Source organism: Anomaloglossus baeobatrachus, unplaced genomic scaffold (assembly GCF_048569485.1).
Source record: "Anomaloglossus baeobatrachus isolate aAnoBae1 unplaced genomic scaffold, aAnoBae1.hap1 Scaffold_3195, whole genome shotgun sequence".
NCBI classification, from domain to species: domain Eukaryota; kingdom Metazoa; phylum Chordata; class Amphibia; order Anura; family Aromobatidae; genus Anomaloglossus; species Anomaloglossus baeobatrachus.
Genome location: NW_027442592.1, coordinates 40,276 through 62,756, shown reverse-complemented (window position 1 = coordinate 62,756; position 22,481 = coordinate 40,276). Strand labels below are relative to the sequence as shown.

At 47.8% G+C, this 22,481-nt stretch overlaps 11 non-coding genes and 2 pseudogenes across 11 annotated transcripts; all 13 read left to right on the top strand.

Moving 5' to 3' along the window:
* Nucleotides 1-3,242: 3,242 nt before the first annotated feature.
* On the top strand, nt 3,243-3,446 carry LOC142269453 (U2 spliceosomal RNA; annotated as a pseudogene).
* Nucleotides 3,447-4,833: 1,387 nt separating this feature from the next.
* Nucleotides 4,834-5,024, top strand: LOC142269429 (U2 spliceosomal RNA). The gene has a single exon (XR_012734893.1). It is a non-coding gene; the product is annotated as a U2 spliceosomal RNA (small nuclear RNA).
* Nucleotides 5,025-6,411: 1,387 nt separating this feature from the next.
* Nucleotides 6,412-6,553, top strand: LOC142269398 (U2 spliceosomal RNA; annotated as a pseudogene).
* Nucleotides 6,554-7,250: 697 nt separating this feature from the next.
* Nucleotides 7,251-7,447, top strand: LOC142269455 (U2 spliceosomal RNA). Its single transcript, XR_012734915.1, has one exon. It is a non-coding gene; the product is annotated as a U2 spliceosomal RNA (small nuclear RNA).
* A 1,387-nt stretch (nt 7,448-8,834) lies between these two features.
* On the top strand, nt 8,835-9,025 carry LOC142269428 (U2 spliceosomal RNA). The gene has a single exon (XR_012734892.1). It is a non-coding gene; the product is annotated as a U2 spliceosomal RNA (small nuclear RNA).
* Nucleotides 9,026-10,412: 1,387 nt separating this feature from the next.
* On the top strand, nt 10,413-10,603 carry LOC142269427 (U2 spliceosomal RNA). Its single transcript, XR_012734891.1, has one exon. It is a non-coding gene; the product is annotated as a U2 spliceosomal RNA (small nuclear RNA).
* Nucleotides 10,604-11,990: 1,387 nt separating this feature from the next.
* On the top strand, nt 11,991-12,181 carry LOC142269425 (U2 spliceosomal RNA). Its single transcript, XR_012734889.1, has one exon. It is a non-coding gene; the product is annotated as a U2 spliceosomal RNA (small nuclear RNA).
* A 1,387-nt stretch (nt 12,182-13,568) lies between these two features.
* Nucleotides 13,569-13,759, top strand: LOC142269424 (U2 spliceosomal RNA). The gene has a single exon (XR_012734888.1). It is a non-coding gene; the product is annotated as a U2 spliceosomal RNA (small nuclear RNA).
* A 1,387-nt stretch (nt 13,760-15,146) lies between these two features.
* LOC142269422 (U2 spliceosomal RNA) lies at nt 15,147-15,337 on the top strand. The gene has a single exon (XR_012734887.1). It is a non-coding gene; the product is annotated as a U2 spliceosomal RNA (small nuclear RNA).
* Nucleotides 15,338-16,724: 1,387 nt separating this feature from the next.
* LOC142269421 (U2 spliceosomal RNA) lies at nt 16,725-16,915 on the top strand. Its single transcript, XR_012734886.1, has one exon. It is a non-coding gene; the product is annotated as a U2 spliceosomal RNA (small nuclear RNA).
* A 1,387-nt stretch (nt 16,916-18,302) lies between these two features.
* LOC142269420 (U2 spliceosomal RNA) lies at nt 18,303-18,493 on the top strand. The gene has a single exon (XR_012734885.1). It is a non-coding gene; the product is annotated as a U2 spliceosomal RNA (small nuclear RNA).
* Nucleotides 18,494-19,880: 1,387 nt separating this feature from the next.
* Nucleotides 19,881-20,071, top strand: LOC142269419 (U2 spliceosomal RNA). Its single transcript, XR_012734884.1, has one exon. It is a non-coding gene; the product is annotated as a U2 spliceosomal RNA (small nuclear RNA).
* A 1,387-nt stretch (nt 20,072-21,458) lies between these two features.
* LOC142269418 (U2 spliceosomal RNA) lies at nt 21,459-21,649 on the top strand. The gene has a single exon (XR_012734883.1). It is a non-coding gene; the product is annotated as a U2 spliceosomal RNA (small nuclear RNA).
* The last annotated feature ends 832 nt before the right edge of the window (nt 21,650-22,481 follow it).

The following is a 22,481-nucleotide window of genomic DNA, read 5'->3' as shown; positions in this document are numbered from 1 at the left end:
GGCCGGGGATTTCAACTGCCCGATTGAGGAGGATGGACGCAGTTCTGGAACGGCTGCCAAGTTGGACGTCACATCCAAACTGCTCATTGAGATGGTGACCGAAGCCTCTCTTGTGGACGTTGTTGGCTCCATCGGACACGGATCCGTGAACTATTCGTGGTGCCGATCCGATGGCTCGCTGCGTTCCAGGATTGACTTTGTGTTTACCTCTCGGGCGGTTGGGCGGAGTGGGCACTCGATGGTCCCCTGCTTCTTCTCTGACCACAGAGCCATTCACTTTCAAGGTGTGCTGGGCCATGGCTTCCCCATTGGCCCGGGCTCCTGGAAGCTGAACTGCTCTCTGCTGGAAAAGGGTGAGATTCTGGAGGAGCTTAGAGCTGCCTACTCCACGTGGCGGGCCTACAAGGCGGGCTTCCAGTCTGTTTCTGACTGGTGGGAATACGTTAAACTCGAGTTCCGTTTCTTCTTTCAGGCAAAGAGTCAACAACAGGCGTGTCTGAAGAGGAGGGACTTCAGGAGACTCCAGCGTGAGCTGCGTTCCCTGCAGGACCTTCTTCGATGCGGCTGGGACGTGAGAGAGGAGCTGGAGGAGACTAAGAGGAGCCTGAAAAGGCACTTCGAGGAGGAGTCCGAGCGAATTGTCTTCCGTTCCAAAGTGGAGAACCTGGAGAAGGGTGAGAAATGTAACTCGTTCTTTTTCAGGAAACTCCACGCCGGTCACACGCCCATGAATGAACTACGAGACGAGAGTGGAAACATGCGACGCGGGAAAGAGAACGTGATGAAGGTCGTCAGCGACTTCTACAGCGAACTCTACGCCCGCAAGACTACTGACCCCGAGGCCGCCGATAAGTTCCTGTCAGGTATCACTAACCATCTTGACCCTGCAGACGCGGCGGCCATGGATGTTCCTCTGACGGTGGACGAGCTGCTCTCGGCCGCCAAATCCTTTAGTTCTGGCAGGACACCGGGCAGTGACGGCCTCCCAGCAGAGCTCTATGTAGCGCTGGGAGACCTAATCTGTCCGGACCTGTTAGGGCTGTATGAGGAGATGGTGGTGGAGGGCAGAATGCCTCCATCTCTGAGGGAAGGAATGGTCACGATCCTGTACAAGCGTAAAGGAGAGAGGTGCGACCTGAAGAATTGGCGTCCCATCACCCTTCTGAACGTCGACTACAAGATCCTGGCCAAGACGATGGCAACGAGATTGAAGACTGTTATCGGACGGATCATCCACCCGGATCAGACCTGCGGCATCCCCGGACGTCGCATCGCAGACAGCCTGGCTCTCATGCGGGACACGGTCGAGTACATCAAAGCCCGCCGGGTGCACGCAGCCCTGATCTCGTTGGATCAGGAAAAGGCCTTCGACCGTGTTTCCCATGAGTTCCTGGGCAAAGCTCTGCACAGGTTAGGTTTGGGTAACAGGTTTTGCTTGTATGTCCAACTAATGTATTTTGATATTCACAGCTCGGTGTTGGTGAACGGCTGGAAGACTGACCCCTTCCCGGTCCTCTCAGGGGTCAGACAAGGCTGTCCTCTGTCACCTCTTCTTTTTGTTTGTGTTATAGAACTCTTTGCAGAGGCTATCCGGCGGAATGGAGAGATCAGAGGGATCACCGCACCAGGACCAGAACGCTTCGAGGTCAAGTGCTCGCTCTACATGGATGACGTGACCGTCTTCTGCGCGGACCGGCGCTCAGTTGACACCCTCGTCCAGACCTGTGAGACCTTCGGACGGGCTTCGGGAGCCAAAGTCAACTGCGGGAAGTCGGAAGCCATGCTCTTCGGGGACTGGCAGCCGGCCTCTTCCGCCCCCTTCCCTTTCAGCATCCAGCCGGATTTCATCAAGGTTCTTGGAGTCTGGTTCGGGAAGGAAGGAGCAGCCCTCAAGTCCTGGGAGGAACGCTTGACCAAGATCACCCAACGGATCGGTCTGTGGAGCCTCAGACGCCTCACCTGTGAGGGCAAAGCACTGGTCCTGCGTAACGAGGTACTGCCCGTGCTGCAGTACACGGCCCAGGCCTGGCCCCCCCTTGCCACCGTGTGCAGGGCCATTACCAGGACGGTGTTTCGTTTTGTCTGGGGATCCAAGATGGACAGAGTAAAGCGGAGCATCATGTACAAGGATCCTCGCAAGGGTGGGAAGGGCGTACCCGATATCCCCACCCTCCTGCGATCCTCCTTCGTATGTGACTGCGTTCGCCGAACTCTGCGAGTCAAGAGAGGTTCCGCGGGTGGGTCCATGTCTCGCTTCTTCCTGCTCCCCCTTTGGAGACGGTTAGGCTGGGACAAGTGGGACAGCTCCTTCCCCTACAACTGGACGGCGCCATGGTTCTACGGAGACGTGGTTCGGTTTGTGAGGGAACACCAACTGGAGGGACTCAAGCCTGATTTGTGGAAGCCAAAGACTATCCACAAACTCATCAGAGCCAAGGACGAAATGGAGAACATTCCAGGACTTCATCACGACACACTGGAGACTGTTTGGACAAACGTGTCATCGGCTGGATTGACCAACGGGCACAAGGACTTGTCATGGATGGCGATACAGGGCGGACTGCCCGTCCGGTCATTCATGCACGCCCGGAACCTGTGCAAAACCCGGTACTGCCCAAGGTGCCCCTTCGTGGAGGAAACATCGCTGCACGCCTTTTGGGACTGCCGTTTCGCACAGCGCCTGTTGGTTGCCCTGGAGGATGACCTGAGGAACTCCGTCCCCAGAGGGAGCCTATCGTACCATTCCGTACTTTATGGACTCTTCCCTGGGACTCACACCGTTGGAGCCATCCAGGAGGCTTGGCGCCTTATGAACTGCTTTAAGGACGCTATTTGGGTCGCCAGGAACCGGCTCATCTTGAAGAGGGAGAGGATGTCTATCCAGGATTGCCGCAGGCTGATCCACAGCCTGCTCAGAGACTATTCCATCATGGACAGTCCGGACGACAGCGCCGAGGAGGAGGTTTAGACCTCTTCCATGCCCCCTCCCTCCTTTTCCCGTTATGTGCGTCTTTCAATAAAGCTTCGGGCCTGTGATTTCCCCACCCTATCCCCCTTTTCCCCTACCCCCATCCCCCAATCGCCGGTTCGTCGTTATTTATTGTCTAACTTTTTCTTTCAGCTTGAGTGTTATGGATAAGCATAGGAGTGTGATGTATAGTTTAGTGCGTCGTACTCTATGGCTATGTAAGAAGGATTGTATAGTTCTGTGTGTACGGGGCTGCGGCACTGTACACGGTTTGTTACCTTTTTGTGAGTAGTGCATGATAATAAAGATGCTGTTAAATCAAAAATCTGTTCTTATCAGTTTAATATCTGATACGTCCCCTATCTGGGGACCATATATTAAATGGATTTTTAGAACAGGGAGATGGAAAAAGAGCTTGCTCTGTCCACTCCACGCATTGACCTGGTATTGCAGTACCTCCAGGAACGGTGCACCCCTTCTTAACCCAGTTTCCAAAAGCAGAACTCAATTCACCTGATTCATATTAGCCCGATTTAATGAATTGGAAGAAAGCATACGTCTTCATATGCACCTCAATTTGGCCCATTCACTTTTCACACTTCCTCCTTTTGTTTTTTATCTTTCACACTTTTGACTTTCTTTATTCATCCAAATAGCAAACTCATCACCACTCAACCTGACCAACTCGGCTATGTCCCCGTGCTGCAGTTCTCTGTCTTATCTAGATCATTTGCAATTGAATGGAATAGATCCCTTTTGGACAAAGTGGATTCACCTGCTGCTGCAGTGACCACAGGTGTGATAACATCTAGAATTGGCATCTGGTGCGATCTCTCCGCTTCCACTCCAAAGAAAGTTACCTGTTTATTCCTATCATGCATTGGTTTTTGGGGTTTTCTTTGAGTAATGATGATCTCTTTAGTAGTCTGTTGGCGCCCTCTCCTGGAGGAATAGTTTGCTTGCTCTTGGACATTCTAAAAGAGAGGTCATGATAGACATTGAGCTTCTGAGCTCAATTGGGGACAGTCATGGGTGATGAATGTTTGCAACCTACTGCGAAGCCTCATACCGCAATATAAGGAACGTCAAATACTAAGAAAGGGCGGCCTATGAAAGAATTACTACTTTCAATAAGTACACTTAAACGGCTAATTGGGAATAGAAAAACTGTAAAAAGCCCTCTGAGAAAGCCCCCCTCTAACCTTTGATAGTAAGCTTTTCTGTAGTCTGCCTGTTGATGTATTTTCCGTTTGAACTGTGCACAACATGAAGAGACGGAACACTGGCGGCTTGTCACAATGCCCCCCGATGACATCACAATAGCGCTGCTGCCTAGAAAACAAGCTGCGCAGAAGAAGTTGTTCTTTGGGTGGGAGGGTGGGCTAGTGGAAGGAGGGGGCAATCTCTTTTTTTCCCGGGTGGTAGGGGGATGACAGGAGAAGGGAAGCGGGTGGTGAGAAAGGTACAGAGGGCAGGGTTTGGGGGCTGGGAAGGAAAGGGAAAAGATTAGGGTTTGGGGATGATGAAAGGGCTTTCTACGGGTAAGGATGGCAAAGGGTGGCAGTGACGGAAAGTCAGGCAACCTGTCCTGTCCGTCTTTTTGTATCGTGAATTGGAAAGACTGCAAGGGGGAGGGGAGTTGCTTGCGCCCTAAAGGAGGAGTTATTCAGATTCATTGCAGTGGGCGGCGGCTGCAAAACGCACCATTCTTCTTGTTTTGGCTCTGCAAAGCAGCCTTTTCAAGGGTTGGCTTGGGTGACAAAATGTCTTGTGTAGGCGTGGGTTTGTCTCCCTCTCGCTCTCTCTCCCTAAGATGTGTCCGGCATAGGCCAGGGTGCCACTCGAGGCCCAAACCAATTCTGGTTATCGCTTCTCGGCCTTTTGGCTAAGATCAAGTGTAGTATCTGTTCTTATCAGTTTAATATCTGATACGTCCCCTATCTGGGGACCATATATTAAATGGATTTTTAGAACAGGGAGATGGAAAAAGAGCTTGCTCTGTCCACTCCACGCATTGACCTGGTATTGCAGTACCTCCAGGAACGGTGCACCCCTTCTTAACCCAGTTTCCAAAAGCAGAACTCAATTCACCTGATTCATATTAGCCCGATTTAATGAATTGGAAGAAAGCATACGTCTTCATATGCACCTCAATTTGGCCCATTCACTTTTCACACTTCCTCCTTTTGTTTTTTATCTTTCACACTTTTGACTTTCTTTATTCATCCAAATAGCAAACTCATCACCACTCAACCTGACCAACTCGGCTATGTCCCCGTGCTGCAGTTCTCTGTCTTATCTAGATCATTTGCAATTGAATGGAATAGATCCCTTTTGGACAAAGTGGATTCACCTGCTGCTGCAGTGACCACAGGTGTGATAACATCTAGAATTGGCATCTGGTGCGATCTCTCCGCTTCCACTCCAAAGAAAGTTACCTGTTTATTCCTATCATGCATTGGTTTTTGGGGTTTTCTTTGAGTAATGATGATCTCTTTAGTAGTCTGTTGGCGCCCTCTCCTGGAGGAATAGTTTGCTTGCTCTTGGACATTCTAAAAGAGAGGTCATGATAGACATTGAGCTTCTGAGCTCAATTGGGGACAGTCATGGGTGATGAATGTTTGCAACCTACTGCGAAGCCTCATACCGCAATATAAGGAACGTCAAATACTAAGAAAGGGCGGCCTATGAAAGAATTACTACTTTCAATAAGTACACTTAAACGGCTAATTGGGAATAGAAAAACTGTAAAAAGCCCTCTGAGAAAGCCCCCCTCTAACCTTTGATAGTAAGCTTTTCTGTAGTCTGCCTGTTGATGTATTTTCCGTTTGAACTGTGCACAACATGAAGAGACGGAACACTGGCGGCTTGTCACAATGCCCCCCGATGACATCACAATAGCGCTGCTGCCTAGAAAACAAGCTGCGCAGAAGAAGTTGTTCTTTGGGTGGGAGGGTGGGCTAGTGGAAGGAGGGGGCAATCTCTTTTTTTCCCGGGTGGTAGGGGGATGACAGGAGAAGGGAAGCGGGTGGTGAGAAAGGTACAGAGGGCAGGGTTTGGGGGCTGGGAAGGAAAGGGAAAAGATTAGGGTTTGGGGATGATGAAAGGGCTTTCTACGGGTAAGGATGGCAAAGGGTGGCAGTGACGGAAAGTCAGGCAACCTGTCCTGTCCGTCTTTTTGTATCGTGAATTGGAAAGACTGCAAGGGGGAGGGGAGTTGCTTGCGCCCTAAAGGAGGAGTTATTCAGATTCATTGCAGTGGGCGGCGGCTGCAAAACGCACCATTCTTCTTGTTTTGGCTCTGCAAAGCAGCCTTTTCAAGGGTTGGCTTGGGTGACAAAATGTCTTGTGTAGGCGTGGGTTTGTCTCCCTCTCGCTCTCTCTCCCTAAGATGTGTCCGGCATAGGCCAGGGTGCCACTCGAGGCCCAAACCAATTCTGGTTATCGCTTCTCGGCCTTTTGGCTAAGATCAAGTGTAGTATCGTTCGAAAAGGTGGTTTAAGGCTCCGGCCACCTTAGTACAATGATGCAATGCACACTGGAAGGTTGCGCTTGTTAGTACTTTGGGAGGATAGTATATCCATCTAGAGGAAACCATGGCCCTACCAGGATCGAGGCTATTAGACTGAGTAAGTGTGGGGGTTATGGTGCAATGTGCCCCAGGAATGGACACCCTGGAGGGAGTCTGAACTTGCTAGGTTGGGACCCTAGTAAGCCTCAGACTCTGACGCACGCCGCGCATTGCCTATTCATACTTTCCAAGCATATTGCCCTATCCCGGCCTTCTGGCTAAGAAGGGAAATTTTTATAATCCCGGTTGGAGGTCCGGTCAGCTTTGGGCTGAGAAACCAACACCCGGTTGGAGGTCCGGGTCAGCTTTGGCTGAGAAACCAACACCCGGTTGGAGGTCCGGTTAGCCTTGGGCTGAGAAACCAACACCCGGTTGGAGGTCCGGTCAGCCTTGGGCTGAGAAACCAACACCCGGTTGGAGGTCCGGTCAGCCTTGGGCTGAGAAACCAACACCGGTTGACGGTCCGGGCAGTCTCGGCTGCGAAACCAACGACTAGTAGCTCCCTACTCCACTTGGGTAAGATGCCTCGGTGGACGCTGGGAGCAACAACAAGGCTCAACCAGGCTTCGGCTTGGGGGAGCACCGAAGATCCCTGACCCTCGCTGTGGCCTTCTGGCTCGGAGGGACGGGGTTGATTTTTGGGGATCCTCTTCTCACGGAGGGTTCCACACGAATCCTAGCCTTTGCACTGTTTTTGGTGTGACTTCGGTCATGCATTTTTGCGGTGCTTTGGAAAGCTTCATTAAATCAAAAAATCTGTTCTTATCAGTTTAATATCTGATACGTCCCCTATCTGGGGACCATATATTAAATGGATTTTTAGAACAGGGAGATGGAAAAAGAGCTTGCTCTGTCCACTCCACGCATTGACCTGGTATTGCAGTACCTCCAGGAACGGTGCACCCCTTCTTAACCCAGTTTCCAAAAGCAGAACTCAATTCACCTGATTCATATTAGCCCGATTTAATGAATTGGAAGAAAGCATACGTCTTCATATGCACCTCAATTTGGCCCATTCACTTTTCACACTTCCTCCTTTTGTTTTTTATCTTTCACACTTTTGACTTTCTTTATTCATCCAAATAGCAAACTCATCACCACTCAACCTGACCAACTCGGCTATGTCCCCGTGCTGCAGTTCTCTGTCTTATCTAGATCATTTGCAATTGAATGGAATAGATCCCTTTTGGACAAAGTGGATTCACCTGCTGCTGCAGTGACCACAGGTGTGATAACATCTAGAATTGGCATCTGGTGCGATCTCTCCGCTTCCACTCCAAAGAAAGTTACCTGTTTATTCCTATCATGCATTGGTTTTTGGGGTTTTCTTTGAGTAATGATGATCTCTTTAGTAGTCTGTTGGCGCCCTCTCCTGGAGGAATAGTTTGCTTGCTCTTGGACATTCTAAAAGAGAGGTCATGATAGACATTGAGCTTCTGAGCTCAATTGGGGACAGTCATGGGTGATGAATGTTTGCAACCTACTGCGAAGCCTCATACCGCAATATAAGGAACGTCAAATACTAAGAAAGGGCGGCCTATGAAAGAATTACTACTTTCAATAAGTACACTTAAACGGCTAATTGGGAATAGAAAAACTGTAAAAAGCCCTCTGAGAAAGCCCCCCTCTAACCTTTGATAGTAAGCTTTTCTGTAGTCTGCCTGTTGATGTATTTTCCGTTTGAACTGTGCACAACATGAAGAGACGGAACACTGGCGGCTTGTCACAATGCCCCCCGATGACATCACAATAGCGCTGCTGCCTAGAAAACAAGCTGCGCAGAAGAAGTTGTTCTTTGGGTGGGAGGGTGGGCTAGTGGAAGGAGGGGGCAATCTCTTTTTTTCCCGGGTGGTAGGGGGATGACAGGAGAAGGGAAGCGGGTGGTGAGAAAGGTACAGAGGGCAGGGTTTGGGGGCTGGGAAGGAAAGGGAAAAGATTAGGGTTTGGGGATGATGAAAGGGCTTTCTACGGGTAAGGATGGCAAAGGGTGGCAGTGACGGAAAGTCAGGCAACCTGTCCTGTCCGTCTTTTTGTATCGTGAATTGGAAAGACTGCAAGGGGGAGGGGAGTTGCTTGCGCCCTAAAGGAGGAGTTATTCAGATTCATTGCAGTGGGCGGCGGCTGCAAAACGCACCATTCTTCTTGTTTTGGCTCTGCAAAGCAGCCTTTTCAAGGGTTGGCTTGGGTGACAAAATGTCTTGTGTAGGCGTGGGTTTGTCTCCCTCTCGCTCTCTCTCCCTAAGATGTGTCCGGCATAGGCCAGGGTGCCACTCGAGGCCCAAACCAATTCTGGTTATCGCTTCTCGGCCTTTTGGCTAAGATCAAGTGTAGTATCTGTTCTTATCAGTTTAATATCTGATACGTCCCCTATCTGGGGACCATATATTAAATGGATTTTTAGAACAGGGAGATGGAAAAAGAGCTTGCTCTGTCCACTCCACGCATTGACCTGGTATTGCAGTACCTCCAGGAACGGTGCACCCCTTCTTAACCCAGTTTCCAAAAGCAGAACTCAATTCACCTGATTCATATTAGCCCGATTTAATGAATTGGAAGAAAGCATACGTCTTCATATGCACCTCAATTTGGCCCATTCACTTTTCACACTTCCTCCTTTTGTTTTTTATCTTTCACACTTTTGACTTTCTTTATTCATCCAAATAGCAAACTCATCACCACTCAACCTGACCAACTCGGCTATGTCCCCGTGCTGCAGTTCTCTGTCTTATCTAGATCATTTGCAATTGAATGGAATAGATCCCTTTTGGACAAAGTGGATTCACCTGCTGCTGCAGTGACCACAGGTGTGATAACATCTAGAATTGGCATCTGGTGCGATCTCTCCGCTTCCACTCCAAAGAAAGTTACCTGTTTATTCCTATCATGCATTGGTTTTTGGGGTTTTCTTTGAGTAATGATGATCTCTTTAGTAGTCTGTTGGCGCCCTCTCCTGGAGGAATAGTTTGCTTGCTCTTGGACATTCTAAAAGAGAGGTCATGATAGACATTGAGCTTCTGAGCTCAATTGGGGACAGTCATGGGTGATGAATGTTTGCAACCTACTGCGAAGCCTCATACCGCAATATAAGGAACGTCAAATACTAAGAAAGGGCGGCCTATGAAAGAATTACTACTTTCAATAAGTACACTTAAACGGCTAATTGGGAATAGAAAAACTGTAAAAAGCCCTCTGAGAAAGCCCCCCTCTAACCTTTGATAGTAAGCTTTTCTGTAGTCTGCCTGTTGATGTATTTTCCGTTTGAACTGTGCACAACATGAAGAGACGGAACACTGGCGGCTTGTCACAATGCCCCCCGATGACATCACAATAGCGCTGCTGCCTAGAAAACAAGCTGCGCAGAAGAAGTTGTTCTTTGGGTGGGAGGGTGGGCTAGTGGAAGGAGGGGGCAATCTCTTTTTTTCCCGGGTGGTAGGGGGATGACAGGAGAAGGGAAGCGGGTGGTGAGAAAGGTACAGAGGGCAGGGTTTGGGGGCTGGGAAGGAAAGGGAAAAGATTAGGGTTTGGGGATGATGAAAGGGCTTTCTACGGGTAAGGATGGCAAAGGGTGGCAGTGACGGAAAGTCAGGCAACCTGTCCTGTCCGTCTTTTTGTATCGTGAATTGGAAAGACTGCAAGGGGGAGGGGAGTTGCTTGCGCCCTAAAGGAGGAGTTATTCAGATTCATTGCAGTGGGCGGCGGCTGCAAAACGCACCATTCTTCTTGTTTTGGCTCTGCAAAGCAGCCTTTTCAAGGGTTGGCTTGGGTGACAAAATGTCTTGTGTAGGCGTGGGTTTGTCTCCCTCTCGCTCTCTCTCCCTAAGATGTGTCCGGCATAGGCCAGGGTGCCACTCGAGGCCCAAACCAATTCTGGTTATCGCTTCTCGGCCTTTTGGCTAAGATCAAGTGTAGTATCTGTTCTTATCAGTTTAATATCTGATACGTCCCCTATCTGGGGACCATATATTAAATGGATTTTTAGAACAGGGAGATGGAAAAAGAGCTTGCTCTGTCCACTCCACGCATTGACCTGGTATTGCAGTACCTCCAGGAACGGTGCACCCCTTCTTAACCCAGTTTCCAAAAGCAGAACTCAATTCACCTGATTCATATTAGCCCGATTTAATGAATTGGAAGAAAGCATACGTCTTCATATGCACCTCAATTTGGCCCATTCACTTTTCACACTTCCTCCTTTTGTTTTTTATCTTTCACACTTTTGACTTTCTTTATTCATCCAAATAGCAAACTCATCACCACTCAACCTGACCAACTCGGCTATGTCCCCGTGCTGCAGTTCTCTGTCTTATCTAGATCATTTGCAATTGAATGGAATAGATCCCTTTTGGACAAAGTGGATTCACCTGCTGCTGCAGTGACCACAGGTGTGATAACATCTAGAATTGGCATCTGGTGCGATCTCTCCGCTTCCACTCCAAAGAAAGTTACCTGTTTATTCCTATCATGCATTGGTTTTTGGGGTTTTCTTTGAGTAATGATGATCTCTTTAGTAGTCTGTTGGCGCCCTCTCCTGGAGGAATAGTTTGCTTGCTCTTGGACATTCTAAAAGAGAGGTCATGATAGACATTGAGCTTCTGAGCTCAATTGGGGACAGTCATGGGTGATGAATGTTTGCAACCTACTGCGAAGCCTCATACCGCAATATAAGGAACGTCAAATACTAAGAAAGGGCGGCCTATGAAAGAATTACTACTTTCAATAAGTACACTTAAACGGCTAATTGGGAATAGAAAAACTGTAAAAAGCCCTCTGAGAAAGCCCCCCTCTAACCTTTGATAGTAAGCTTTTCTGTAGTCTGCCTGTTGATGTATTTTCCGTTTGAACTGTGCACAACATGAAGAGACGGAACACTGGCGGCTTGTCACAATGCCCCCCGATGACATCACAATAGCGCTGCTGCCTAGAAAACAAGCTGCGCAGAAGAAGTTGTTCTTTGGGTGGGAGGGTGGGCTAGTGGAAGGAGGGGGCAATCTCTTTTTTTCCCGGGTGGTAGGGGGATGACAGGAGAAGGGAAGCGGGTGGTGAGAAAGGTACAGAGGGCAGGGTTTGGGGGCTGGGAAGGAAAGGGAAAAGATTAGGGTTTGGGGATGATGAAAGGGCTTTCTACGGGTAAGGATGGCAAAGGGTGGCAGTGACGGAAAGTCAGGCAACCTGTCCTGTCCGTCTTTTTGTATCGTGAATTGGAAAGACTGCAAGGGGGAGGGGAGTTGCTTGCGCCCTAAAGGAGGAGTTATTCAGATTCATTGCAGTGGGCGGCGGCTGCAAAACGCACCATTCTTCTTGTTTTGGCTCTGCAAAGCAGCCTTTTCAAGGGTTGGCTTGGGTGACAAAATGTCTTGTGTAGGCGTGGGTTTGTCTCCCTCTCGCTCTCTCTCCCTAAGATGTGTCCGGCATAGGCCAGGGTGCCACTCGAGGCCCAAACCAATTCTGGTTATCGCTTCTCGGCCTTTTGGCTAAGATCAAGTGTAGTATCTGTTCTTATCAGTTTAATATCTGATACGTCCCCTATCTGGGGACCATATATTAAATGGATTTTTAGAACAGGGAGATGGAAAAAGAGCTTGCTCTGTCCACTCCACGCATTGACCTGGTATTGCAGTACCTCCAGGAACGGTGCACCCCTTCTTAACCCAGTTTCCAAAAGCAGAACTCAATTCACCTGATTCATATTAGCCCGATTTAATGAATTGGAAGAAAGCATACGTCTTCATATGCACCTCAATTTGGCCCATTCACTTTTCACACTTCCTCCTTTTGTTTTTTATCTTTCACACTTTTGACTTTCTTTATTCATCCAAATAGCAAACTCATCACCACTCAACCTGACCAACTCGGCTATGTCCCCGTGCTGCAGTTCTCTGTCTTATCTAGATCATTTGCAATTGAATGGAATAGATCCCTTTTGGACAAAGTGGATTCACCTGCTGCTGCAGTGACCACAGGTGTGATAACATCTAGAATTGGCATCTGGTGCGATCTCTCCGCTTCCACTCCAAAGAAAGTTACCTGTTTATTCCTATCATGCATTGGTTTTTGGGGTTTTCTTTGAGTAATGATGATCTCTTTAGTAGTCTGTTGGCGCCCTCTCCTGGAGGAATAGTTTGCTTGCTCTTGGACATTCTAAAAGAGAGGTCATGATAGACATTGAGCTTCTGAGCTCAATTGGGGACAGTCATGGGTGATGAATGTTTGCAACCTACTGCGAAGCCTCATACCGCAATATAAGGAACGTCAAATACTAAGAAAGGGCGGCCTATGAAAGAATTACTACTTTCAATAAGTACACTTAAACGGCTAATTGGGAATAGAAAAACTGTAAAAAGCCCTCTGAGAAAGCCCCCCTCTAACCTTTGATAGTAAGCTTTTCTGTAGTCTGCCTGTTGATGTATTTTCCGTTTGAACTGTGCACAACATGAAGAGACGGAACACTGGCGGCTTGTCACAATGCCCCCCGATGACATCACAATAGCGCTGCTGCCTAGAAAACAAGCTGCGCAGAAGAAGTTGTTCTTTGGGTGGGAGGGTGGGCTAGTGGAAGGAGGGGGCAATCTCTTTTTTTCCCGGGTGGTAGGGGGATGACAGGAGAAGGGAAGCGGGTGGTGAGAAAGGTACAGAGGGCAGGGTTTGGGGGCTGGGAAGGAAAGGGAAAAGATTAGGGTTTGGGGATGATGAAAGGGCTTTCTACGGGTAAGGATGGCAAAGGGTGGCAGTGACGGAAAGTCAGGCAACCTGTCCTGTCCGTCTTTTTGTATCGTGAATTGGAAAGACTGCAAGGGGGAGGGGAGTTGCTTGCGCCCTAAAGGAGGAGTTATTCAGATTCATTGCAGTGGGCGGCGGCTGCAAAACGCACCATTCTTCTTGTTTTGGCTCTGCAAAGCAGCCTTTTCAAGGGTTGGCTTGGGTGACAAAATGTCTTGTGTAGGCGTGGGTTTGTCTCCCTCTCGCTCTCTCTCCCTAAGATGTGTCCGGCATAGGCCAGGGTGCCACTCGAGGCCCAAACCAATTCTGGTTATCGCTTCTCGGCCTTTTGGCTAAGATCAAGTGTAGTATCTGTTCTTATCAGTTTAATATCTGATACGTCCCCTATCTGGGGACCATATATTAAATGGATTTTTAGAACAGGGAGATGGAAAAAGAGCTTGCTCTGTCCACTCCACGCATTGACCTGGTATTGCAGTACCTCCAGGAACGGTGCACCCCTTCTTAACCCAGTTTCCAAAAGCAGAACTCAATTCACCTGATTCATATTAGCCCGATTTAATGAATTGGAAGAAAGCATACGTCTTCATATGCACCTCAATTTGGCCCATTCACTTTTCACACTTCCTCCTTTTGTTTTTTATCTTTCACACTTTTGACTTTCTTTATTCATCCAAATAGCAAACTCATCACCACTCAACCTGACCAACTCGGCTATGTCCCCGTGCTGCAGTTCTCTGTCTTATCTAGATCATTTGCAATTGAATGGAATAGATCCCTTTTGGACAAAGTGGATTCACCTGCTGCTGCAGTGACCACAGGTGTGATAACATCTAGAATTGGCATCTGGTGCGATCTCTCCGCTTCCACTCCAAAGAAAGTTACCTGTTTATTCCTATCATGCATTGGTTTTTGGGGTTTTCTTTGAGTAATGATGATCTCTTTAGTAGTCTGTTGGCGCCCTCTCCTGGAGGAATAGTTTGCTTGCTCTTGGACATTCTAAAAGAGAGGTCATGATAGACATTGAGCTTCTGAGCTCAATTGGGGACAGTCATGGGTGATGAATGTTTGCAACCTACTGCGAAGCCTCATACCGCAATATAAGGAACGTCAAATACTAAGAAAGGGCGGCCTATGAAAGAATTACTACTTTCAATAAGTACACTTAAACGGCTAATTGGGAATAGAAAAACTGTAAAAAGCCCTCTGAGAAAGCCCCCCTCTAACCTTTGATAGTAAGCTTTTCTGTAGTCTGCCTGTTGATGTATTTTCCGTTTGAACTGTGCACAACATGAAGAGACGGAACACTGGCGGCTTGTCACAATGCCCCCCGATGACATCACAATAGCGCTGCTGCCTAGAAAACAAGCTGCGCAGAAGAAGTTGTTCTTTGGGTGGGAGGGTGGGCTAGTGGAAGGAGGGGGCAATCTCTTTTTTTCCCGGGTGGTAGGGGGATGACAGGAGAAGGGAAGCGGGTGGTGAGAAAGGTACAGAGGGCAGGGTTTGGGGGCTGGGAAGGAAAGGGAAAAGATTAGGGTTTGGGGATGATGAAAGGGCTTTCTACGGGTAAGGATGGCAAAGGGTGGCAGTGACGGAAAGTCAGGCAACCTGTCCTGTCCGTCTTTTTGTATCGTGAATTGGAAAGACTGCAAGGGGGAGGGGAGTTGCTTGCGCCCTAAAGGAGGAGTTATTCAGATTCATTGCAGTGGGCGGCGGCTGCAAAACGCACCATTCTTCTTGTTTTGGCTCTGCAAAGCAGCCTTTTCAAGGGTTGGCTTGGGTGACAAAATGTCTTGTGTAGGCGTGGGTTTGTCTCCCTCTCGCTCTCTCTCCCTAAGATGTGTCCGGCATAGGCCAGGGTGCCACTCGAGGCCCAAACCAATTCTGGTTATCGCTTCTCGGCCTTTTGGCTAAGATCAAGTGTAGTATCTGTTCTTATCAGTTTAATATCTGATACGTCCCCTATCTGGGGACCATATATTAAATGGATTTTTAGAACAGGGAGATGGAAAAAGAGCTTGCTCTGTCCACTCCACGCATTGACCTGGTATTGCAGTACCTCCAGGAACGGTGCACCCCTTCTTAACCCAGTTTCCAAAAGCAGAACTCAATTCACCTGATTCATATTAGCCCGATTTAATGAATTGGAAGAAAGCATACGTCTTCATATGCACCTCAATTTGGCCCATTCACTTTTCACACTTCCTCCTTTTGTTTTTTATCTTTCACACTTTTGACTTTCTTTATTCATCCAAATAGCAAACTCATCACCACTCAACCTGACCAACTCGGCTATGTCCCCGTGCTGCAGTTCTCTGTCTTATCTAGATCATTTGCAATTGAATGGAATAGATCCCTTTTGGACAAAGTGGATTCACCTGCTGCTGCAGTGACCACAGGTGTGATAACATCTAGAATTGGCATCTGGTGCGATCTCTCCGCTTCCACTCCAAAGAAAGTTACCTGTTTATTCCTATCATGCATTGGTTTTTGGGGTTTTCTTTGAGTAATGATGATCTCTTTAGTAGTCTGTTGGCGCCCTCTCCTGGAGGAATAGTTTGCTTGCTCTTGGACATTCTAAAAGAGAGGTCATGATAGACATTGAGCTTCTGAGCTCAATTGGGGACAGTCATGGGTGATGAATGTTTGCAACCTACTGCGAAGCCTCATACCGCAATATAAGGAACGTCAAATACTAAGAAAGGGCGGCCTATGAAAGAATTACTACTTTCAATAAGTACACTTAAACGGCTAATTGGGAATAGAAAAACTGTAAAAAGCCCTCTGAGAAAGCCCCCCTCTAACCTTTGATAGTAAGCTTTTCTGTAGTCTGCCTGTTGATGTATTTTCCGTTTGAACTGTGCACAACATGAAGAGACGGAACACTGGCGGCTTGTCACAATGCCCCCCGATGACATCACAATAGCGCTGCTGCCTAGAAAACAAGCTGCGCAGAAGAAGTTGTTCTTTGGGTGGGAGGGTGGGCTAGTGGAAGGAGGGGGCAATCTCTTTTTTTCCCGGGTGGTAGGGGGATGACAGGAGAAGGGAAGCGGGTGGTGAGAAAGGTACAGAGGGCAGGGTTTGGGGGCTGGGAAGGAAAGGGAAAAGATTAGGGTTTGGGGATGATGAAAGGGCTTTCTACGGGTAAGGATGGCAAAGGGTGGCAGTGACGGAAAGTCAGGCAACCTGTCCTGTCCGTCTTTTTGTATCGTGAATTGGAAAGACTGCAAGGGGGAGGGGAGTTGCTTGCGCCCTAAAGGAGGAGTTATTCAGATTCATTGCAGTGGGCGGCGGCTGCAAAACGCACCATTCTTCTTGTTTTGGCTCTGCAAAGCAGCCTTTTCAAGGGTTGGCTTGGGTGACAAAATGTCTTGTGTAGGCGTGGGTTTGTCTCCCTCTCGCTCTCTCTCCCTAAGATGTGTCCGGCATAGGCCAGGGTGCCACTCGAGGCCCAAACCAATTCTGGTTATCGCTTCTCGGCCTTTTGGCTAAGATCAAGTGTAGTATCTGTTCTTATCAGTTTAATATCTGATACGTCCCCTATCTGGGGACCATATATTAAATGGATTTTTAGAACAGGGAGATGGAAAAAGAGCTTGCTCTGTCCACTCCACGCATTGACCTGGTATTGCAGTACCTCCAGGAACGGTGCACCCCTTCTTAACCCAGTTTCCAAAAGCAGAACTCAATTCACCTGATTCATATTAGCCCGATTTAATGAATTGGAAGAAAGCATACGTCTTCATATGCACCTCAATTTGGCCCATTCACTTTTCACACTTCCTCCTTTTGTTTTTTATCTTTCACACTTTTGACTTTCTTTATTCATCCAAATAGCAAACTCATCACCACTCAACCTGACCAACTCGGCTATGTCCCCGTGCTGCAGTTCTCTGTCTTATCTAGATCATTTGCAATTGAATGGAATAGATCCCTTTTGGACAAAGTGGATTCACCTGCTGCTGCAGTGACCACAGGTGTGATAACATCTAGAATTGGCATCTGGTGCGATCTCTCCGCTTCCACTCCAAAGAAAGTTACCTGTTTATTCCTATCATGCATTGGTTTTTGGGGTTTTCTTTGAGTAATGATGATCTCTTTAGTAGTCTGTTGGCGCCCTCTCCTGGAGGAATAGTTTGCTTGCTCTTGGACATTCTAAAAGAGAGGTCATGATAGACATTGAGCTTCTGAGCTCAATTGGGGACAGTCATGGGTGATGAATGTTTGCAACCTACTGCGAAGCCTCATACCGCAATATAAGGAACGTCAAATACTAAGAAAGGGCGGCCTATGAAAGAATTACTACTTTCAATAAGTACACTTAAACGGCTAATTGGGAATAGAAAAACTGTAAAAAGCCCTCTGAGAAAGCCCCCCTCTAACCTTTGATAGTAAGCTTTTCTGTAGTCTGCCTGTTGATGTATTTTCCGTTTGAACTGTGCACAACATGAAGAGACGGAACACTGGCGGCTTGTCACAATGCCCCCCGATGACATCACAATAGCGCTGCTGCCTAGAAAACAAGCTGCGCAGAAGAAGTTGTTCTTTGGGTGGGAGGGTGGGCTAGTGGAAGGAGGGGGCAATCTCTTTTTTTCCCGGGTGGTAGGGGGATGACAGGAGAAGGGAAGCGGGTGGTGAGAAAGGTACAGAGGGCAGGGTTTGGGGGCTGGGAAGGAAAGGGAAAAGATTAGGGTTTGGGGATGATGAAAGGGCTTTCTACGGGTAAGGATGGCAAAGGGTGGCAGTGACGGAAAGTCAGGCAACCTGTCCTGTCCGTCTTTTTGTATCGTGAATTGGAAAGACTGCAAGGGGGAGGGGAGTTGCTTGCGCCCTAAAGGAGGAGTTATTCAGATTCATTGCAGTGGGCGGCGGCTGCAAAACGCACCATTCTTCTTGTTTTGGCTCTGCAAAGCAGCCTTTTCAAGGGTTGGCTTGGGTGACAAAATGTCTTGTGTAGGCGTGGGTTTGTCTCCCTCTCGCTCTCTCTCCCTAAGATGTGTCCGGCATAGGCCAGGGTGCCACTCGAGGCCCAAACCAATTCTGGTTATCGCTTCTCGGCCTTTTGGCTAAGATCAAGTGTAGTATCTGTTCTTATCAGTTTAATATCTGATACGTCCCCTATCTGGGGACCATATATTAAATGGATTTTTAGAACAGGGAGATGGAAAAAGAGCTTGCTCTGTCCACTCCACGCATTGACCTGGTATTGCAGTACCTCCAGGAACGGTGCACCCCTTCTTAACCCAGTTTCCAAAAGCAGAACTCAATTCACCTGATTCATATTAGCCCGATTTAATGAATTGGAAGAAAGCATACGTCTTCATATGCACCTCAATTTGGCCCATTCACTTTTCACACTTCCTCCTTTTGTTTTTTATCTTTCACACTTTTGACTTTCTTTATTCATCCAAATAGCAAACTCATCACCACTCAACCTGACCAACTCGGCTATGTCCCCGTGCTGCAGTTCTCTGTCTTATCTAGATCATTTGCAATTGAATGGAATAGATCCCTTTTGGACAAAGTGGATTCACCTGCTGCTGCAGTGACCACAGGTGTGATAACATCTAGAATTGGCATCTGGTGCGATCTCTCCGCTTCCACTCCAAAGAAAGTTACCTGTTTATTCCTATCATGCATTGGTTTTTGGGGTTTTCTTTGAGTAATGATGATCTCTTTAGTAGTCTGTTGGCGCCCTCTCCTGGAGGAATAGTTTGCTTGCTCTTGGACATTCTAAAAGAGAGGTCATGATAGACATTGAGCTTCTGAGCTCAATTGGGGACAGTCATGGGTGATGAATGTTTGCAACCTACTGCGAAGCCTCATACCGCAATATAAGGAACGTCAAATACTAAGAAAGGGCGGCCTATGAAAGAATTACTACTTTCAATAAGTACACTTAAACGGCTAATTGGGAATAGAAAAACTGTAAAAAGCCCTCTGAGAAAGCCCCCCTCTAACCTTTGATAGTAAGCTTTTCTGTAGTCTGCCTGTTGATGTATTTTCCGTTTGAACTGTGCACAACATGAAGAGACGGAACACTGGCGGCTTGTCACAATGCCCCCCGATGACATCACAATAGCGCTGCTGCCTAGAAAACAAGCTGCGCAGAAGAAGTTGTTCTTTGGGTGGGAGGGTGGGCTAGTGGAAGGAGGGGGCAATCTCTTTTTTTCCCGGGTGGTAGGGGGATGACAGGAGAAGGGAAGCGGGTGGTGAGAAAGGTACAGAGGGCAGGGTTTGGGGGCTGGGAAGGAAAGGGAAAAGATTAGGGTTTGGGGATGATGAAAGGGCTTTCTACGGGTAAGGATGGCAAAGGGTGGCAGTGACGGAAAGTCAGGCAACCTGTCCTGTCCGTCTTTTTGTATCGTGAATTGGAAAGACTGCAAGGGGGAGGGGAGTTGCTTGCGCCCTAAAGGAGGAGTTATTCAGATTCATTGCAGTGGGCGGCGGCTGCAAAACGCACCATTCTTCTTGTTTTGGCTCTGCAAAGCAGCCTTTTCAAGGGTTGGCTTGGGTGACAAAATGTCTTGTGTAGGCGTGGGTTTGTCTCCCTCTCGCTCTCTCTCCCTAAGATGTGTCCGGCATAGGCCAGGGTGCCACTCGAGGCCCAAACCAATTCTGGTTATCGCTTCTCGGCCTTTTGGCTAAGATCAAGTGTAGTATCTGTTCTTATCAGTTTAATATCTGATACGTCCCCTATCTGGGGACCATATATTAAATGGATTTTTAGAACAGGGAGATGGAAAAAGAGCTTGCTCTGTCCACTCCACGCATTGACCTGGTATTGCAGTACCTCCAGGAACGGTGCACCCCTTCTTAACCCAGTTTCCAAAAGCAGAACTCAATTCACCTGATTCATATTAGCCCGATTTAATGAATTGGAAGAAAGCATACGTCTTCATATGCACCTCAATTTGGCCCATTCACTTTTCACACTTCCTCCTTTTGTTTTTTATCTTTCACACTTTTGACTTTCTTTATTCATCCAAATAGCAAACTCATCACCACTCAACCTGACCAACTCGGCTATGTCCCCGTGCTGCAGTTCTCTGTCTTATCTAGATCATTTGCAATTGAATGGAATAGATCCCTTTTGGACAAAGTGGATTCACCTGCTGCTGCAGTGACCACAGGTGTGATAACATCTAGAATTGGCATCTGGTGCGATCTCTCCGCTTCCACTCCAAAGAAAGTTACCTGTTTATTCCTATCATGCATTGGTTTTTGGGGTTTTCTTTGAGTAATGATGATCTCTTTAGTAGTCTGTTGGCGCCCTCTCCTGGAGGAATAGTTTGCTTGCTCTTGGACATTCTAAAAGAGAGGTCATGATAGACATTGAGCTTCTGAGCTCAATTGGGGACAGTCATGGGTGATGAATGTTTGCAACCTACTGCGAAGCCTCATACCGCAATATAAGGAACGTCAAATACTAAGAAAGGGCGGCCTATGAAAGAATTACTACTTTCAATAAGTACACTTAAACGGCTAATTGGGAATAGAAAAACTGTAAAAAGCCCTCTGAGAAAGCCCCCCTCTAACCTTTGATAGTAAGCTTTTCTGTAGTCTGCCTGTTGATGTATTTTCCGTTTGAACTGTGCACAACATGAAGAGACGGAACACTGGCGGCTTGTCACAATGCCCCCCGATGACATCACAATAGCGCTGCTGCCTAGAAAACAAGCTGCGCAGAAGAAGTTGTTCTTTGGGTGGGAGGGTGGGCTAGTGGAAGGAGGGGGCAATCTCTTTTTTTCCCGGGTGGTAGGGGGATGACAGGAGAAGGGAAGCGGGTGGTGAGAAAGGTACAGAGGGCAGGGTTTGGGGGCTGGGAAGGAAAGGGAAAAGATTAGGGTTTGGGGATGATGAAAGGGCTTTCTACGGGTAAGGATGGCAAAGGGTGGCAGTGACGGAAAGTCAGGCAACCTGTCCTGTCCGTCTTTTTGTATCGTGAATTGGAAAGACTGCAAGGGGGAGGGGAGTTGCTTGCGCCCTAAAGGAGGAGTTATTCAGATTCATTGCAGTGGGCGGCGGCTGCAAAACGCACCATTCTTCTTGTTTTGGCTCTGCAAAGCAGCCTTTTCAAGGGTTGGCTTGGGTGACAAAATGTCTTGTGTAGGCGTGGGTTTGTCTCCCTCTCGCTCTCTCTCCCTAAGATGTGTCCGGCATAGGCCAGGGTGCCACTCGAGGCCCAAACCAATTCTGGTTATCGCTTCTCGGCCTTTTGGCTAAGATCAAGTGTAGTATCTGTTCTTATCAGTTTAATATCTGATACGTCCCCTATCTGGGGACCATATATTAAATGGATTTTTAGAACAGGGAGATGGAAAAAGAGCTTGCTCTGTCCACTCCACGCATTGACCTGGTATTGCAGTACCTCCAGGAACGGTGCACCCCTTCTTAACCCAGTTTCCAAAAGCAGAACTCAATTCACCTGATTCATATTAGCCCGATTTAATGAATTGGAAGAAAGCATACGTCTTCATATGCACCTCAATTTGGCCCATTCACTTTTCACACTTCCTCCTTTTGTTTTTTATCTTTCACACTTTTGACTTTCTTTATTCATCCAAATAGCAAACTCATCACCACTCAACCTGACCAACTCGGCTATGTCCCCGTGCTGCAGTTCTCTGTCTTATCTAGATCATTTGCAATTGAATGGAATAGATCCCTTTTGGACAAAGTGGATTCACCTGCTGCTGCAGTGACCACAGGTGTGATAACATCTAGAATTGGCATCTGGTGCGATCTCTCCGCTTCCACTCCAAAGAAAGTTACCTGTTTATTCCTATCATGCATTGGTTTTTGGGGTTTTCTTTGAGTAATGATGATCTCTTTAGTAGTCTGTTGGCGCCCTCTCCTGGAGGAATAGTTTGCTTGCTCTTGGACATTCTAAAAGAGAGGTCATGATAGACATTGAGCTTCTGAGCTCAATTGGGGACAGTCATGGGTGATGAATGTTTGCAACCTACTGCGAAGCCTCATACCGCAATATAAGGAACGTCAAATACTAAGAAAGGGCGGCCTATGAAAGAATTACTACTTTCAATAAGTACACTTAAACGGCTAATTGGGAATAGAAAAACTGTAAAAAGCCCTCTGAGAAAGCCCCCCTCTAACCTTTGATAGTAAGCTTTTCTGTAGTCTGCCTGTTGATGTATTTTCCGTTTGAACTGTGCACAACATGAAGAGACGGAACACTGGCGGCTTGTCACAATGCCCCCCGAT